The sequence below is a fragment of the Rutidosis leptorrhynchoides genome, chromosome 11, assembly GCF_046630445.1.
Source record: "Rutidosis leptorrhynchoides isolate AG116_Rl617_1_P2 chromosome 11, CSIRO_AGI_Rlap_v1, whole genome shotgun sequence".
Taxonomy (NCBI): domain Eukaryota; kingdom Viridiplantae; phylum Streptophyta; class Magnoliopsida; order Asterales; family Asteraceae; genus Rutidosis; species Rutidosis leptorrhynchoides.
Window position 1 is genome coordinate 219,277,410 of NC_092343.1, and position 12,594 is coordinate 219,290,003.

Sequence of the window (12,594 nt, forward strand, 5' to 3'; positions counted from 1 at the left end):
CAACTACCCCTAGACAATATTTTCTTTTTAGAACATTTGAATCTCCCCACACTTAGGTAGCCGTGGTGTCGAATTTGTGATTAACTTCATTGTCAATTTCTCTTGGACCATAATCAACTTGCATATCTGTAACTTTTGCTTTAAGCCATTGGTCGAATTCCTGTGTAATATCCACAAATTCAACTAGTTTTACCTTTTCTTTAGGCGATATATTGGATACTAACCGGTTACATAACTTAAAGTTCTCCTTGGTTCTAGCATCGCGAATCCGTTTAATAAGTTTCTTCATTGAACTATTAATAACGGAGTCATTTAATTTCATATCAACAATGAGGTTCTTTGTTATCAAGTCATCATTAGGTGTTACTTCATTTTCCCCACACTTAGGCTTTTTATTATTGTTAAGCACAACCGTTGGAGTTGGTAAAACAACATGGTTCTTACCAATCGTTTTTGTTGGTTCAACGGTTTTGATTGGTGGAGATTTAGACTTTCGAATCATAAAGGTGATCGATTTCTCATATTTACTAAGTGTCATTCTACCCTTTCTTACATCAAATAAAGCCCCGGTGGACGCTAAGAATGGTCGACTTAAAATCAGAGGAACGTTTGAGTCTTCTTCTATGTCAATGACAATAAATTCAACTAGAAAGGTTAAATTTCCTACTTGAACGGGTAGGTTGTCAGCAATTCCAACTGGGTACTTAATGGTTTGATCAAGGAGTCGAACACTCATATCCGTTGGAGTTAGCTCACCTACACCTAATCTCTTATATAATGAAAGAGGCATAACACTCAGACTTGCACCTAAATCTGCTAGTGCATCATACATGACAAAATCACTAAGTAGACAAGGAATAATAAATTCACCCGGATTATCCACTCTGGGTGGAGGTTTTGGTGGAACTGTCTTCACCGGGTTTATCTTTACGGTTTTTGTTTCTTGCACTTTCTTATTCTTTTTCTTCTTTCCAAAGGTATCACAAACTTTATTACCTATTACTTGCTCATACTCAACTCCTTTTCTTGGAAACGGGATGGGTGGTCTGTATGGTGCCACCACTGGCTTTACATACTCGGGTGGTGGTGGTGTTGTAACTTCATCATTGTTACTCACATCAAAAACCTTCCCATCTTCTGATGCTGGTTTTTCAGAATTTGTTGAAACCATATTAACATTCTCATTCCGAGGATTTACTTCAGTATTACTCTGTAGCTTTCCTTGTTCCCTCTCACTCATCATGCTAGCAAGAGTACCTACGTGTTTTTCTAGATTCAAAATGGAAGCTTGTTCAGTTCTTAGTGATTGATCAAACCTCTCATTTATTTGGGTTTGAGATGTAATAAATTGTGTTTGAGATTCAACTAGCTTTTGTACCATTTCTTCCAGATTTGAGTTTTTCTCTTCGGTTTGTTGTGGTGGTTTATACAAACCAGTTCTTTGTTGATTGAAAGTGTTGTTTTAAGTTGGTTGGTTATTCGGACCTTGTTGGTTATACGAGGTATTGTTGGGTCCATTTGGATTGTAAAGAATGTTTTGATTTCGATTGAAGTTTGGCCTTGGCGGTTGATAATTATTCTGATAATTATTTCCCGGCCTTTGGTTCATGTAGGAAACATTCTCACGTTGTTCCATCGTTTGCTCAATGTGACAATCTTTCGTTAAGTGTGGTCCACCGCATTGCTCACAACTGATTCGTATTGCGTGAATATCTTTAGTCATCTTTTCCATTCGTCTTTCGAAAGCATCTATTTTTACGAAAACGGAATCAAAGTCATGGCTAGAATCGGCTCTAGCCGCTTTAGATGAACAAAAAATATCTTTTTCCTGATGCCACTCATGTGAGTGGGAGGCTGTGTTATCAATAATTTTATAAGCTTCAGTTGCGGTTTTCTTCATAATGGAACCACCAGCTGCTATGTCGATGTCTTTTCATGTAGCAATGTCGATACCTTGGTAGAATATTTGTACTATTTGATAAGTGTCTAAACCATGTTGCGGACATCCTCTCAACAACTTTCCAAATCTTGTCCATGCCTCATACAGAGTTTCATTTGGCTTTTGCGTAAACGTAACAATTTCTCCTTGAAGTCTCACGGCTTTAGATGCCGGAAAGAATTGTTTAAGAAATTTTTCAACTAAAACATACCATGTATCAATCGCCCCATCAGGTAACGATTCTAACCAATCTTTGGCTTCTCCCTTTAAAGTCCAGGGAAATAACATGAGATAGATCTGTTCATCCTCAACTTCTCTGATTTTGAATAGAGTACATATCCTATTAAAGGTACGAAGATGTTCGTTTGGATCTTTCTTCGGCGCACCACTATATTGGCATTGATTAGTTACCATGTGTAGGATTCGTCCCTTGATTTCATAATCTGGCGCATTGATGTCTTGCTTAATAATGGCGTGACCTTGGCCTGTGCGTGTGGCTCTCATTCGATCTTCCATACTTAGAGGTTCCGTTACTTCCATAATTGAATTTGTTGAATCTGAATCACTAGAGGATTCTGATTTAACGGTTTGTGGTTCAGGAGGAATGATTAGTGGTTCAGGATCTTGGAATTGTCCTTGAATATCCTCCGGGTTCTCGGTAGTGAAGTCGGGTTCAAAAAATGGATTATCGGAAATTTGAATTGGAGTACTTGGTCGACTAGATGACGATTCTAAAGAAAAATCAACGGCGACAATGTTGGCTAGATGTCCTGATCGAGTTACAGGTGGTGAACGTATGAAAGGTGGTGAACATTTTGCTTGGTGCATTCACAGAATATCCTATTAGTTATAAAAATAAAAAAAATTATATAAGTTATCAAATTAATAGACTTTTTTGATTTTGCCCACGTTTCGAATAACCAATAGATGCAGCAGGTAGCCAGGACCCTTTAAATCGGAAGCCCACAACTCGCCACTAACAAATCCAATTATTACTACGAACCAGAAAATTTTGAATGTCTATCAATTTAACCACTTAAAAAAAAATTCGTCGAAATTTTGAAATAAAAATCTATGTCCTAAAAACTAGAGCGTCGAGAAATAAGAAAGAAAAAGAGCGCGTCGAAAAATGTCGAAAAATAAAAGGTCGAAAAATAAGAAAATTGTAGCGCGTCGAAAATTAAAAAGGGATTCTAAACGAGAATTACTTAAAAGGATACTAAAATTTTAACACAGCGTCGCAAAATTTTAAGGCACTTAAATCTTAGTCTAAAGAAAAAGCACTTAAGGGATTTTAAGGCAAAGTCTAAAAAACTAAAAGTATAAAAATAACTATGGCAAAACTAAACTTAATACTAAAAGTTGTGACTAGAGTCTAAAAATCTAAAGGTAATAAAACTTAAATTTTTTTTTTTTAATTTTATAGACAAAATCTTAAAAATATATTTTTTTAAATAATTTTTTTTAAATTTTTTTACGAAATTAATAATTTTTTTTAATTATTATTTTATTTTTACGTTTTAATTTTTTTAAAAAAATATTTTTTTAAATATTTTTTTTAAATTTTTTTATTTTTTATTTTTATTTTTAAAAAAACAAGATTTTTTTATTATTATTTTTTTAATTTTTTTTTTATTTTTCGATTTTATTTTATTTTTTTTAATTTTTTTCTTAAAAAAAAGTAGAAAAGCAAAAACTATTTAATTGTTTTTTTAATTCATTTACTATTCATTGAATAGTAAATGAAATGAAATTAATTAATTTACTATTCACATGATAGAAATTATTAATTATAAGTTACATAATATACCCCTGAAGTATTTAATAAATACGACTTTTTAAAATTTACGATTCAAATTTGATTCAAAATTATTATTATATTATTATATTTTATTTCGATATTATTATATTAATATATTTAAATTAATATATCTTTAATCAGTTAAAAACTAAAAAAAAACTTAAATACCCCGTGAAGACACAAAAAGTGTCCCCGGCAGCGGCGCCAAAAACTTGATGTGTTCTAGAGGGTGTGTATGAAACTGCTATCAGTTTTATATTTATTTACTACAGGAAATCACCTAAATTAAACTAAAACACAAAAGGAATGTATACCTATCATGTAATAATATAGCTAAGGTAAAGTCCGGGAGGTCGATCCGTGGACACTATTATTGGGTGTGTTACTAGGTCAAATTAGTTAATTAAGTAGTTAAACTAGATTTAGTTATATATAGTAATTATAGGTAATTTGGGGGGATTTACCGTTTAATGACCGGTTTGTCGATTTTATATTTTTAAGCGTAAAGATAAATGACAATAATTAAAGTGCGTAAAATAAATAAATGACGATAAATAAAATAACAATAAATAAAATTGCGATAGAATATGAAATAAAAGGATTATGCTTATTTAAACTTCCGTAATCATGATGTTTGATGTTTGATTTTAATTAATTGTTACCCGGATTAATTGTCCTTTGTCCTGGTTTATTTGATACATATCTGGTTTTTGTCCATAATAGTCCATCGGTCATAAATATAAAGTGCGAGTGTCCTCGTCAAATTACCCTTATACCCGAAGTCAAATATTCCCACTAATTAAGGATTTAAACTGTGACGCAATTATCACTTCTGTCAACAATTACACCAGTTATCACTGTATATAATCCACTCCTGTTTTGATTAGATATGAATATTAATTTATCCACTTGATCAGTTTGAATAATCAATTACTCAACCCGAATAATTAATTAAATGATTATAATAGATTCCATATGAACGTCACTAAATAGGACAACCATAATCATTATTAATTATTAGGTTAATTAATTTGAAGATAGGTTCGACATACTCCAATGAGTTGTCACTCAATTAGACAATACCCCCATCTATTAATAGTCAATAGTCCAATTTCCATAAGTATCGGTCTTTTGCCCAAACCTTAATTATGGTCCAAAGTTCAATAACCTTTTCTTAATATTTAGTCAAACATCACGATTACTTCAACTTAAATAAGCATAATAATAACTTAGTTACGAGACATTAATTTAAAAAGGAAGAACATAACTTACAATGATTATTTATAGCGTAGCATTACACGGATAGAGTTTCGATTTGAAACCCGTAAAACATTCTTACAATAACCCAATTATTATTAAACTTAAATTAAAATTATAATTATAAAATATATATATATATATATATATATATATATATATATATATATATATATATATATATATATATATATATATATATATATATATATATATATATATATCGTATATGATATGAGAAAGGAAAAGAAAAAGGTGTAGTTTCTTCATTACTCCGTGCCTTGCTTTTATAGGCAAATGATTAAACCTGTTGTAGGTGGAATGTTAGCTGGCTACCATTCAAAGTTGAATCAATAATTTCTCGTTGCGAATTATTAATTTGAAATTTTCACTTATGACCCTTTAACTATGCTCAATTAACAACTTTTTATTATTTATTATTATTCTTATTATGAATTATTTAAATATTATATTATATTCTTGTGCAAAGTTGACTTGTACTTTCAGCTCCGTTGCGTCGAGCGTTGAAAGTTGGTTCATGTCTCGGTTCCGGATTTTCGAACGCCTTTTCGTATAATTTAATATCTTGTACTTTGCATTTTGCGGCTTGTACTTTTGTAATTTTGAGATGTTTCTCATCAATAAATTGAACCACTTGAATTGTACTTTGTACTTTTTAGCTTTTTGGTCATTTGCGTCTTGAAATCGTCGAATCTGTCTTTTGTCTTCACCTTTTATTATTTAAACGATAATTACTTGAAATTAGAACAATTGCAACTAGAAGCTTGTCTTTCTTGAAGGATAATGCTATGAAATATATGTTCCTTTTTATCATTATCAAAAAGCAAGGGGTGTCCGAAAGCGTCAGAAGTGTGAGGAAAGGTGGTTCGAGTACTTTTACACCTACTTGTTATAGTTGCGGGAAGCAGGGTCATTACTCCCGCGATTGTTTGAATAAGTCGGTCACGTGCTTTACTTGTCAAAAAATGGGGCACCGAAAGTCGGAATGTCCCGAATTGTCAAGTGACTAAGTACAGAGGCTAGAAAAGGCGGCGGGTACGGCTAAGGGAAGAAAATATTTGATGACCAACGATGAAGCTAAACAATCCAACGAAGTTGTCTCAGGTACTTTCATGGTTAATTCTAATCCGACAAGGATACTATTTGATAGCGGTGCTAATTTATCGTTTGTGACTCCATGATTTGTGTCTATGCTTGATAAACCGCTAGCTAAGTTAAGTCATCCGGTAGAAGTCGAAATAGCAGATGGTAAGACTGTGCTAGGGGTTGATGTTTGTAAAGATTGTAATGTTGTGTTTAGTGCCGAAACCTTTAAAATTGATCTCATCCCGATGACCTTGGGTGAATTTGATATCGTCATTGGTATGGATTGGCTCGATCGTTATAGAGCCGATATTGCATGCCATGAAAAGTCTATTCGTGTGAAGACCCTAGTGGGGGAGAATTAATTATTCATGGCGAGAAACGGAGAAGACTTGTGCCATTATGCACTTATGCACGGGCTCGCCGTTTCCTTGTTAGTCGTGGCATGGCTTTTCTTGCCCATGTGGTTGATACTCGTAAAGAGCCACCATCCATTCGTAAAATTCCGGTGGTTAGTGAATTTGAAGACGTTTTTTCGGACGATTTGCCGGGTATTCCGGAGGAAAGACAAGTTGAATTTCGCATTGAGTTAGTTCCGGGGGCTACTCATATTGCTAAAACTCCTTATCGTTTAGCACCAACGAAAATGCAAGAATTGTTAAATCAAACCCAAGAGTCGCTTGAAAAGGGTTTTATCCGACCGAGTGCTTCGCCATGGGGTGCTCTGGTTTTATTCTTGAAGAAGAAGGATGGTAGTATGCGTATGTGTATCAATTATAGGGAGTTGAACAAAGTGACAATCGAGAATTGTTATCCATTACCTCGGATAGATGAATTGTTTGACCAACTCCAAGGTGCAACGTATTTTTCGAAGATTGACTTACGGTCCGGCTATCAACAAATACGGGTCCGTGAGGAAGATATTGAGAAGACGGCTTTTCGAACTCGTTATGGGCATTTTGAATTTGTAGTGATGCCTTTCGGTCTTACAAATGCACCGGCGGCATTTAAGGACCTTATGAACCGAGTGTGCCAATCCATGTTGGAAAAGTCGGTAATTGTGTTCATTGATGACATACTTGTCTATTCGAAAAGTATGAAAGAACATGAACGTCATTTGCGTGAAGTATTGAAAACGTTGCGTAAGGAGAAATTGTATGCTAAATTCTCAAAATGTGAATTTTGGAAAAGGAAAGTGCAATTCCTTGGCCATATTGTGAACAAGGAAGGGATTCAAGTGGATCCGAGGAAGATAGAGACGGTAAAGAGTTGGGAACAACCGACTACACCTACGGAAATTCGAAGCTTTCTCGGATTGGCCGGGTATTATCGTCAGTTTATCCATGACTTTTCTAAAATTGCCTCCCCGTTGCCGAAGTTGACAAGGAAGAATATGAGGTTCAATTGGGAGAACGAGCAAGAAATTACTTTTCAATTGTTAAAGGAGAAATTATGTCAAGATCCGGTCTTAGTGTTGCCTGAAGGTGTTGAGGATATGACGGTTTATTATGATGCCTCATTAAATGGGATCGGGTGAGTTCTAATGCAATGGGGTAAAGTGATTGCTTACGCCTCTAGGAAATTAAATGAACATGAAAAGAATTACCCAACGCACGATCTCGAATTAGCGGCGGTGGTCCATGCTTTGAAAATTTGGCGCCATTACTTGTATGGTGTCAAGTGTACGATTTATTCGGATCACAAGAGTTTGAAACATCTTTTTGATCAACGAGATTTGAATTATCGACAACGTAGGTGGGTGGATGTGGTAAAGGATTATGATTGTGAGATACTTTACCATCCGGGTAAGGCGAACGTGGTCGCGGATGCTTTGAGTCGAAAGAGTCCACATCCGGTGATATGAGTAGGGTCGTTACGCATGACAATTACTAACGATTTTGTCGTGAAACTCGGTGAGATTCAAATTAAGGCTTTTGTTAATAACAAATATGAAGAACGAATCGTGGGGCAAACGGAGTCTATTCAATTAGGCCCTCACGGGTTGTTGTCCTTTCAAAATCGAGTCTGGGTACCAAATATGGGGGATTTTCGAAAGGTGCTTCTTGATGAAGCGCACAAGTCTAAGTATTCCATTCATCCGGGTGCGACAAAGATGTACCTTGATTTGAGGAAAGAATATTGGTGGCCGGGCATGAAACGTGATGTTGTTAAGTATGTTGAGCAATCCGTCACGTGTTTGCAAGTTAAAGCCGAACACCAAAAACCGTATGGTAAGTTGCAACTGCTAGAAATCCCGATGTGGAAGTGAGAGCATATTACCATGGATTTTATTACAAAGTTGTCAAAGACGGCGAGGAGCCAATATGATAATATTTTGGTGATCGTTGATAGATTGACAAAAAGTGCTTTGTTTCTTCCTATTAAAGAAGCAATTACATCGGAGGCACTTGTGAAAATGTTTATTAAAGAATTGATATCGAGACATGGCGTTCCCGCGTCTATCGTTTCAGATCGGGACACGTGTTTTACTTCTCGATTTTGGAAAAAGTTTCATGAAGATATGGGTACAAGGTTGAATATGAGTATGGCATATCATCCTCAAATGGATGGTCAAACCGAGCGTACCAATCAAACGTTGGAAGATATGTTGAGAGCATGCATAATAGATTTTGGTGGAAGTTGGGACGAACGTCTACCATTGGTGGAATTCTCGTACAATAATAGTTTTCACACTAGTATCAGAATGCCACCATATGAGATGTTATATGGAAGAATGTGTCGAACCCCGATTTGTTGGGGTGAAGTGGGTCAAAGGGAAGTCGGGAGCACCGACTTGGTATTGGAGACGAATGGTAAAATCGAAATGATTCGAGCTCGTTTGAAAGCGGCGCAAGATAGATAAAAGTCTTATGTCGATAAACAAACGTGACCGATTAAGTTCCAAGAAGGCGACATGGTGATGCTTAAGGTTTCACCATGGAAAGGTATTATACGATTTTGAAAACGAGGAAAATTAGCTCCTCGGTTTATTGGGCCTTTCAAAATTTTGGCTCGTGTTGGTGAGGTCACTTATAGACTAGAGTTACCCGAAGAGCTTGCGGGAATTCATAACACATTTCATGTTTCCCATCTCCGTAAGTATCTTGCGGATGACTCGATTTGGGTGCCATTAGAAGAGATTGAGTTAAACAATAAATTAGAGTATGTTGAAGAAACGATTGCCATACTCGATGAAAAAGTGAAAAGGTTGCAAAACAAAGAAGTTAAAACTTACAAAGTGCAATGGCGACATCGAAAAGGTTCCGATTTTAAATGGGAACCCGAAGAGTTTGTTTTGGTGTATCTCCCGGCTTGTCATGCGGCATGGATCGCGAGGACGCGCTCCGATTCAAGTGGGGGAGAGTTATAACATCCCGTTTTCATACATGTTCTAAGGTACGTATCTAATCTTAAGGACGTTTACTTTTGGGTGTATAGATGATTAAATGATATGAAGTTTTAGTTTGTAGTACACGATATATATATATATATATATATATATATATATATATATATATATATATATATATATATATATATATATATATATATATATATATATATATATATATATATATATATATATATATATCAATACTTGAGGATGTATACTTGCATGGGTATATGCATGGTTTAAGATGTGTCAAGTCGTGAGAGACCTTGTGCTGAAGCCTAGGTGTATATATGATACGTGAATTTAGTATACGAATCGTGTAATCTATAGTTGGAACAATTTGGCAAAAAATGGTTAGATGCCGCCCACGGTCGCGCCGCGGAGGAGTTAGGGTTGCGCCGCGACATTCCTGTGAATATGGTCCAAAATTTAGTTTTAAAAGGGGTATTTTCATCTTTTCGCGTGTGGATCTGATTGGGACTTTAAATCTCAGCCACATGGCTGATTTTCTTCATTTCTTTTCCATTTTCTTTCTTCCTTTTCTCTCAAAACTTAAAACCCTCTTAGATTCAAAGTTAGATTAGAAGGTGAAGTTTTGTGATTCGATCTTTGGAGCAAGAAGGAAATTTGTTCTCCTCGTTCTTAGCTACGATTTGATAGTGGTGGTAAGTGTTAATTCCGAGTTTTAACTTTTAGTTAACTAATGATTTGTTTATGGGTTTGTTGTAAGACCCATTTTAGGGTTAAATGGGCAATTTTTGGGGTAAAATGGTTGAATGGAAACCCTAAGGTTTACAATCTAGGGTTTGGCCATGAAACTTGAAGTTTGTAGGGTTGTTGGATCACTAGCACACTCATGTGTTAGTGAAAGATTTGTTGTTGATGTTAAGGGTTGACTTGAAATGGGTCAAATGGGTAAGTTTGACCTAGTGGATTGAATTGGGTATAAAAAAATACCCTAGATTTGTATTGATGGAGGTCTTAGAGTCATAATCACTAGCTTTTAGTGATTAGTGGTGAGTTTGACTTAGTGATTCTAGTGCAAATGGGTCATAAATACCCTTTTGGGTCATAAATGCACTAGTGTGGTTAGTTGGTTAATAGTCTAACTTGTTTAGTGAATTAATTGGGCATTTAATTGTATAGGTAACTTGCCTTGAAGGTTACAAGTTGTTGTTGGAAATCTCACAAGACGATAAGGTGAGTGGAAATCTTACAAGTTGTTTTACTCACACGTTGTTTGCCCGTATTAATTGTGCACATAGCCTTGTTTATGCACATGGTTGTGAGTAACATCCGTGTTTTACTCACACGTTGATCAAGTGATGCCATAGCCGTTTTTGGAACACTTGGGTTTTTGGAACACCTCGGGGGTTAGCATACCATAGCCATTTTTGGACGCTAACGGTTATTATGAACACCGATGACTTGTTCGCGAGGTCATTCCCTTGCGATTATTGGTTATCCATGGTTTACAATTGTTGATGTTGGCATTTAATTATTATTATGATTATTATGTTATTGATGTTGCTAGATGTACGATTTGGTGATACTAGCTTTCGTTATGAGATGATATACATTTGTTGCATTGTATGATGTTCTGGATGAAAGTAAGTAAATTGTATATGCATGTATATATTTATTCTACTCACTAAGCTTTAGCTTACCCTCTCGTTGTTTATATTTTTAGATGCGGGCTCGGATCGTGGCAAGGGTAAAGTTGTGGACTAGGCTTTTCCTCTTAGGTGCCTAGTGGATGCTTTTGGAAGTTCGACCTAATGTTTGGGTAGTTTAACCCCAAACCCTTGCTCTAGTGATGTTTGGAACTTAAACTAGTTGGTCGAAACTTATATTTTTTTTTGGGAATTGTAAAATGGGTCATCGAACCCGAATGTTGATGTAAACTTTTAATTAAGCGTATGCGCCATTTGAAACATGTAGCAATTAATTGTGATAGATTATTGATGTGCACAACGACATGTCATACTTAAAAAAATATGTACGTTTTTATTTATATAACGGGTTGGGTCATTACAATATATTTTGATAACAAACCATTGCCCAGCAATAATACCATACATACATTACAAAGTGTTCGTAATCATACAACCATTTGTCATTTATCAAATAATATATTAAAAATCTCACTTAAATGGTTAGTAAATGTGCTTCCTTTGAAAAAGAGACCTGTAGGCATCATACACATTGGGTGCATCCAAAAAAACCTTTAAAATGTAATAAACAAATTGTATAAGTTAATGATATTTCTTACTTTGAGTAAATATAGACCTCTAATATATTCATGTTTGATAAAAATACCTATCTTAAGTGAGTTTTGATATATACTTTGAGTAAATATAGACCTCTTTCTACAATGACTTTTTGATCTCAAGATATCAATGTCCTATATGTAATCCATAAACTTACATATTCGTATTTGAAACCTATGATACTCGAATCTAGTATCGAATCCTTATAGAAAAATATGAATCAACAAATAAAGATTCCAAAACTACAAATCTTCTTGTCATTATTTTTTGAGGACCTCTTTCCCTTCTGCCTACTCTCCGTTCACACGCTTCTCAAAGCAGAGGAGGAAGGGTGGGCAGCAGGTACCACGAGCCCTCTGTCCCACACATCTATCCAGATAAATCACATAATATCTAACATATTATTGGATCTTAAGATCAACATGAACACGATGAATGGAACGAATAGCCACAAAGTAATCAAGGAAGTAGAGAGAAAATGAGATTTTCTATTCCACGGCTTTCTTGATCTCTAAAAAGTACATTGGCTATTGTTAGTTTTTATGGAGTTCCTAGATCCTTTATATAGCCCTCATCTAAAGGATCTCTTGGGAGTATGAGTGACTCATTCTAGTATCCTAACAATCTCCCCTTGTGAGGTAATCATACTTCCAAATGAACACTTTATAGGAAATACATACAAAATTACATGAAAGAAACATGCTATTGCTAACTAGCACCTCTCACAAATCTTGCATGGTCGTTGAAGTAGCTCTTGAAATTGGAATTCTTCTACCTTCAATGGTCTTTGAGTTTGCATACCGGAAATGCGCAACCATGTGACATTCAT